Source organism: Salmo salar, chromosome 15, assembly GCF_965601325.2.
Source record: "Salmo salar chromosome 15, fSalSal1, whole genome shotgun sequence".
Lineage (NCBI taxonomy): Eukaryota > Metazoa > Chordata > Actinopteri > Salmoniformes > Salmonidae > Salmo > Salmo salar.
In genome coordinates, this window is record NC_138305.1 from 85,606,711 (window position 1) to 85,614,247 (window position 7,537).

The following is a 7,537-nucleotide window of genomic DNA, read 5'->3' on the forward strand; positions in this document are numbered from 1 at the left end:
AGCAGGCAGGCTCAGGGCTGGCAGAATAGTCAACACCGAGAAAACCGGAATTATCAAGAGACAGGAGCAGAGGGAAAATGCTGGTAGGCTTGACGAAACAAAATGAACTGGCAACAGACAAACAGAGAACACAGGTATAAATACACAGGGGATAACGAGGAGATGGGCGACACCTGGAGGGGGTTGGAGACAATCACAAAGACAGGTGACAGATCAGGGTGTGACATTGAGGCTCTGCTCCTCCTCCAGACCCCTCCTCTTCTACTGGTCAGACAGCTCTGATGAAGAGTTGCTGTCACTAAACACTGTGTCCTGCTGGGAGGGCCGCGAGGAGGTGGGAGGGCCGCGAGGAGGTGGGAGGGCCGCGAGGAGGTGGGTGGGCGCTCCTTTAATCATGAGGAAAACACATCAACCAGTCACAATGTGCCTTCAGAGTGAGGTGTGCAAAACTCCCTGCCCCATACATACACGACGAGAGGGTATTGGCCCTATTACTGCTGTGAAAAATAGACCACTTTTTATGGCTTTTTCATGTCATGTGTACCAGATATTTTTATTGGACTCTTGTTTCAGCAGTCTGAATTCATCTTCGTCTGTGATATTTCCACTCACTTGTTTTCTTTAATATTCTTTTGTTTCTGCCAGCTGTGGATCAAGGCACTGAAGGACCTTCTCTGAAAATCTCTCCTGCCCTGCTGCCCTCTTTACAAGGCTCACTGGGGTAAGAGGGAATGGCAGAGCCTGGTGCCTCTTGCATCTCTCTAACAACTCCTATTCCAGCAGAAATGATTTCCACCCATTTGGATTTCTGCTTCTCCTCAAATTCTCTGATAAACGACCCCAACAGCAACAACAAGCTATTGTGAGCAAAATAGGATCATATTTCTCCTCTGCATGTTATTGTGAGAATAAAACACCCACGCGTTCAATGGGAGAGAGAAGCAGATTAACGAAAACCTACTCTGTCTTTCGGTGGAATTCCTGGAGCTACCTCTGTTGGTACATACTGTATGTTTGGTGCTGTTGATAGCCTGTGTCTATAGGGACTCTCTCAGCTGATACTGTTTTACCCAAAGAATATACTGAGTGATTTTAAAGCAATTATGCCATGATTGTGGTAATCAATTATGGCTTCCATCACACTGTGTTTATTCTACTAATATAGTAGTTGGTAAAGATTCTACTAATTGGTAAAGATGACTAAATCGTAGTACAAAGTGTATTCCCAGCTTAATTCAGCAAATCAGAACAATGTCCATTGGAATACAGAAGTCATTGTGTCACCTTGTGTTCATGACAATATGACCATGCCCATTGCTACTTTCTATTAGGCTGCTGGATCCTTAGCAACACAAGCTAGGAGCCGAGGACAAACACTCTTATCCTAACTCAACTCAATGCCTTAACAATAGCCTTGGGTGGTGGCATTTCATGTTCACCCTCAAAAAGTGTGCAGTGCTTACTTGGGTGGCTGCAATGTTGGCATTCAACGACATGATGACTGCCTGCATCCTTTTCTGCCTCTGATCTCGACTCTGCTGCTCTTTCTCTGCCTCCTCCTGATGCATCCTGGACACGAGGGATATACCTATCACTCATAGCGAGTCAATCACAATGTTACGAGTTCATAGCTATCCAACTGGTGTGTCGCCTGAATATAAGCCATTCACTACTGTAGGGCATTCTCATCATCAATTAAGCATCCTATCATTATACCTGTTAATACTGTAGGTTGAACACAGCGGTTATCTGTTGACAGTGTCTTTTAGATACAGTGTTGCTTTCTGGGAGCTAGCCTGGGCCACCTCTGTGAACTCCTCCTCCCTCTCTATGTTCACCTGCCTCCTGTTAACATCTAGGTTACTGTGTAGTTTATACAGTACCAGTCAAAAGTTTGGACACACCTACTCATTCAAGGGTTTTTCATTTTTTTACTATTTTCTACATTGTAGAATAATACTTAAGACATCAAAACTATGAAATAACACATTTGGAATCATGTAGTAACCAAACAAGTGTTAAACAAATCAAAATATATTTTATATTTGAGATTCTTCAAAGTAGCCACCCTTTGCCTTGATGACAGCTTTGCACACTCTTGGCATTCTTTCAACCAGCTTCATGAGGTAGTCACCTGGAATGCATTTCAATTAACAGGTGTGCTTTGTTAAGTTAATTTGTGGAATTTCTTTCCTTCTTAATGCGCTTGAGCCAATCAGTTGTGTTGTGACAAGGTAGGGGTGGTATACAGAAGATAGCCATATTTGGTAAAAGACCAAGTCCATATCATTGCAAGAACAGCTCAAATAAGAGAAATGACAGTACACCATTACTTTAAGTACTTTTGAAAGTGTCTTCAATTGCAGTCACTAAAACCATCAAGCGCTATGATGAAACTGGGTCTCATGAGGACCACCACAGGAAAGGAAGGTCCAGAGTTACCTCTGCTACAGAGGACAAGTTCATTAGAGTTACCAGCCTCAGAAATTGCAGCCCAAATTAATGCTTCACCGAGTTCAAGAAACAGACACATTTCAACACCAACTGTTCAGAGGAGACTGCGTGAATCAGGACTTTGTGGTCAAATTGCTGCAAAGAAATCTCTACTAAAGGACACCAATAAGAAGAAGAGACTTGCTTGGGCCAAGAAACACGAGCAATGGACATTAGACCGATGGAAATCTGTCCTTTGGCCTGATGAGTCTAAATTTGAGATTTTTGGTTCCAACCGCCGTGTCTTTGTAAGACACAGAGTAGGTGAACGGATGATCGCCGCATGTGTGGTTCCCACCGTGAAGCATGGAGGAGGAGGTGTGATGGTGTGGGGGTGCTTTGCTGGTGAGACTGTCAGTGATTTATTTAGAATTCAAGGCACACTTAACCAGCATGGCTACCACAGCATTCTGCAGCGATACGCCATCCCTTCTGGTTTGCTCTTAGTAGGACTATCATTTGTTTTTCAACAGGACAATGACCCAAAACACACCTCCAGGCTGTGTAAGGGTTATTTGACCAAGAAGGAGAGTGATGGAGTGCTGCATCACATGACCTGGTCTCCACAATCACCCGACCTCAATCCAGTTAAGATGGTTTGGGATGAGTTGGACCGCAGAGTGAAGGAAAAGCAGCCAACAAGTGCTCAGCATATGTGCGAATTCCTTCAAGACTGTTGGAAAAGCATTCCAGGTGAAGCTGGTTTAGAGAATGCCAAGAGTGTGCAAAGCTGTCATCAAGCCAAAGGGTGGCTACTTTGAAGAATCTAAAATACCCTTTTTTGGTTACTACATGATTCCATAAGTGTTATTTCATAGTTTTGATGTCTTCAGTATTATTCTACAATGTAGAAAATCATAAAAATAAAGAAAAACCCTTGAATGAGTAACTTTTGACTGGTACTGTATTATATTATTTATGTCTTTACAGGGGTTAGTGGGAGAAATAGAAAAAGAGAGGCAGGGAAGGTCAAGGATGAGATCGGTGCTTAAAGGGATATTCTGAGATTCTGTCAATGAAATTGTTTTTCTACACTACTGAGTCAGATGAACTTGTGGATACCATGTTTATGTTTCTGCGTGCAGAATGTAGGAAGTTGGAGTTAGTTTCACGAGCCAATGCTGACTAGCACCAATGCTAACTAGTGTTAGCACAATGACTGGAAGTCTGCAGGTATGGTAGCATACGCTCGCGTACCTGTAGACTTCCAGTCATTGTGCTAACGGTAGTTAGCATTAGCTTGTGGAACTACCTCTATGTTCCATCATGCTGCACGCAGAGACATACAAATGGTATCCACGAGTTAATCTGACTCTGGTTTAAAAGAAAACGGCTTAATTGCCAGAATCTCACAGTATCCCTTTAGTTGTCAAAGGTTTGTTCTAATAGGATCTTGTGCCATCTTGTTTTTTGCATTTCAGATGCAACAATAAAAAGGTGTTTGAAAAATATATATATAATTGCAAGTAGCGGAAGTAGCTATTTCCCAGCTGGAGTAGCACTCAAAGAGTGAATATCAATTAGCTTAGTTTCTCAGAGATCAAATTATATTTCAACAAAATAATGTTGCTGGAATGCTAATCTTATCTGTTTCAAACAACAGAACCAATTTCATAACAATCTGACTGTCACGTTGTTCTAAGATAGAACAACGTGACAGTCACTTTGGAGCCTTGTTATGGGGCCTAAATCATGCTGCTACAGTAGTGCAGACACACTCATGTTCCCTCTGAGTGGTGGCCACTCCAGCTCCATCTCTCATTGTAACTCATCACGCGCTTGTGTTGGGCTCGGAGGCAAAACACGGCCGCACTGCAAGGAAACACATGGATGCTCAGGGGCATTGTATTTGTTACTAAGTGTTGAATAAAGGCAAATAATTATCATTATTATTATTATTATTATCATCAAATAGTTTTGTTTGGATCAAGTCAAAAACAATCCCATTGACTTAATTCACATGGGGATAAAGAGGTCATCACCTGGGGACGTATCAAGTGCCTTTTAGATCACAATTAATTAGATTACATGGACACAGGGGACTTGATACCAGAGCATAACTCCTACTCTGAGACACTACATACTGACTCTGTTTTTTGTGGGTTTGTTTTGTTTGTGCCTACCTATTGTCTGCCTCTTTCTGTTGCTCTATCTCCTCTTCCCCTTATTTCTCTGCTTCTCCAGCTCAGAAATATGCAGACTGCAAACTTTGAGCTCCTTCCTGGAAACCAAGAACAACAGCAACAAACCACCATGTGAAAATATTGAATTTTGACAGTCACAAGACCATTCAGAGATTTTTTGCCAAGTAATAGGTTGGATGTGTCTGTAAAAATGATTTTGTGACTGAAGGTGGCCTTGACGAAAAGGTTCTATTTGTTGTGCTCGCAAGGAAGTAATGAAGGTGTGTTATAGCAGAGACATCTGCGAGATTTCAACGCACCCTCGTCTCAACAGCTTTGTATAGCCCAATGTTCTCTTTGCAATCAAATGAAGTGCATCATAATCTGTAACTGGGCTAAAGTACTAAAGCAAAATGTTAAGGACCATTATGTTTCAGGTCATCTGTATATTGGCTAAATGCCAGGTGCTTAAGTTGCCATTCCAATATGACCCTGACCACAAAACTTCTCTATTTGCCCCACACAATCTATTACAGTGTGTTGTTTTGTGTCAGAGGAGAAGGACAACCATTTATGCTTCTGCTAAAGGTTTGCATCACAGCTCTTTGGGTTCTAAATGGCTTGCTGTTGCAGAAAACAACAACGAATGTGGACACATTAGAAGCGCATCCTCTTTCTTTGAATATCCAAATCAGTGAATTATAGAAACGGTCCCTTGGTTTAGGGCAGGACTGAAAAGGGGCATTGGAATGTATTTGGGCAGAGAAAATCTTTGATTTAGGTTAAGTTGGCATATGGTAAAGGTGGCATACAAAGGTCTGATTCTTGCCAGACACAGGCTGTATCCCCAAATGGCATCCTATTTCCATTATAGTGCACTACTTTTGACCAGGGCCCACGCAGACACCGACCTGGCATTCAGCACGTTGTGCTCCTTCTGTCAGTGTAAGCGGTCCAGCTGGTCTAGGTTTCTTCTCAGCTTGAACATCCGTGCTGTCCCGCTATAACTCTTCTTTCCGCTACCACTGCCATCCTCCACAAGGTCGTTATAATTATCCTCCCTTTGACGATACAAGACACATTGGCCAAGGTTTGGTGAATGGTCAAGAATAGATCATCAGTAACAACATGGAGTAATCTAATAGGTATAAACAGTATAAGGCACACATCTATTCATTTAAAATAATTTATAGATAACCCTTAATCTCATTCCCAGACACTTGCGCAACAGCCTGGGCACGAGGTTAGATAATCCTAGACAAAATGCAATTATTAGTAAAAAGTAAATTATAAGACAAAAGCCAAAATTGGTCTGTTGGGAATATTTAAAACTGAATTAAACCACATTTAGGATTATCAAATCATCTGTCCTCAAATAAGCAGCTGCCGCCCCAGTTACTAGTACCTGGGGTGGCAGGTAGCCTAGTGGTTAGAGCGTTGGGCCAGTAACTGAAAGGTTGCTAGATCAAATTCCCACGCTGACAAGGTAAAAATCTGTTGTTCTGCTCCTGAACATGGCAGTTAAACACCTGCTGTTCCTAGGCTGTCATTGTAAATAAGAATTTGTTCTTAACTGACTTGCCTAGTTACATTTAAAAAAATCTTAGTCTATAGACAACTCTGTTGCATCAGCTCAGATTGCTCTGAAGATTAGCATTCCAGCAACATTATTTTGTTGAAATATAATTGGATCTCTGAGAAATTAACCTAATTTATTGCACCAAAATTGGCTATTTTAATTTGTAGGATTGCGCGCACCTGAAAAACAAAGCAATTAGCGCTCTAAAAGCTCTAAACAATGATAAATCAACAGATGAATCTAATGCATTGGAATAAAGGCTATTTTTGGCGAACAAATGGGGAAGTACAAATTAAAATCTATGCGTAAAGGAACTCAGCTGAGACCGAAATTCAGCACAACTGAGTGGACAGTGCTGCCACATAGAAATAAATGGTTTAAACCATGACCGAGAGGTGGGGGTGTTCATTTAATTGGGAAGCTTTTACTTACATATTTACCACTGTAAAACCTATTTACCACTATATTTGGTCAACAAAAAATGTAATGGCTTATCTGCTACATGTGGCTTATTTGATCCAATAGAAGTTTCATAGTGCTTAGGTTGTAAGTAGGACACCTGACATCCCGGAAACTTTGCGACAACATGTTTAATGTTGCCTTGTTTCTCTGTTTGACAAGGAGTATGGAGCTGTGGCTCTGGAGTATTGTTTTTTCATCCTATGTAACATATTCTCAGTGAATTTGGTTATGTTTTTTCCCCCCTCTTCAGAGAAATGTGTCATTGAATGTCCCATCCTACATCCTGATATTACCAAGTTCTGACCACAAGATGGTAAAGTTCCTGCTATTAGGAAAAAAAATTATAATGTTTTAAAATCAATGTTAAAATGAGAGTTATTGCAAATTACAAAATTACATATTGTTTTCCTTAACTGGTAACAGTTTATGAACAAGGTATGACAGCAACCCATGCTTTGGTTTTGTTTACTTTACCACTAAACTTAACAACTTCAATTCACTGACAATCCATTACATAGGATGAAAAAACAATACTCAGAGCCTCAGCTCCATATAATTGTCAAACATAGAGAACTGATACTGTATACTCGTTGTTAGGGTGGGATTGGCATGGGGTGTGGGGCTCCATGTGTGGCTTTTGACTGTTAATTTGGATTCCTCATGTCTTACTCATTGTAAGAAAAAAGTTTGGCCCAAATAGGATGTTAGGTTAGGCTAATTATTATATGAATCCTATAAATCTTATCTATTTCTAACAATTTCAGATGGTGGGTGTCATGGCTTGCTGAAATTACATGGAACAGCCCCTGTGCCCTTATCTGAATTAGTGTCAAAAAAGTAAACATTTTGAAAACACCACTTTAGAATGACTAACTAGCAT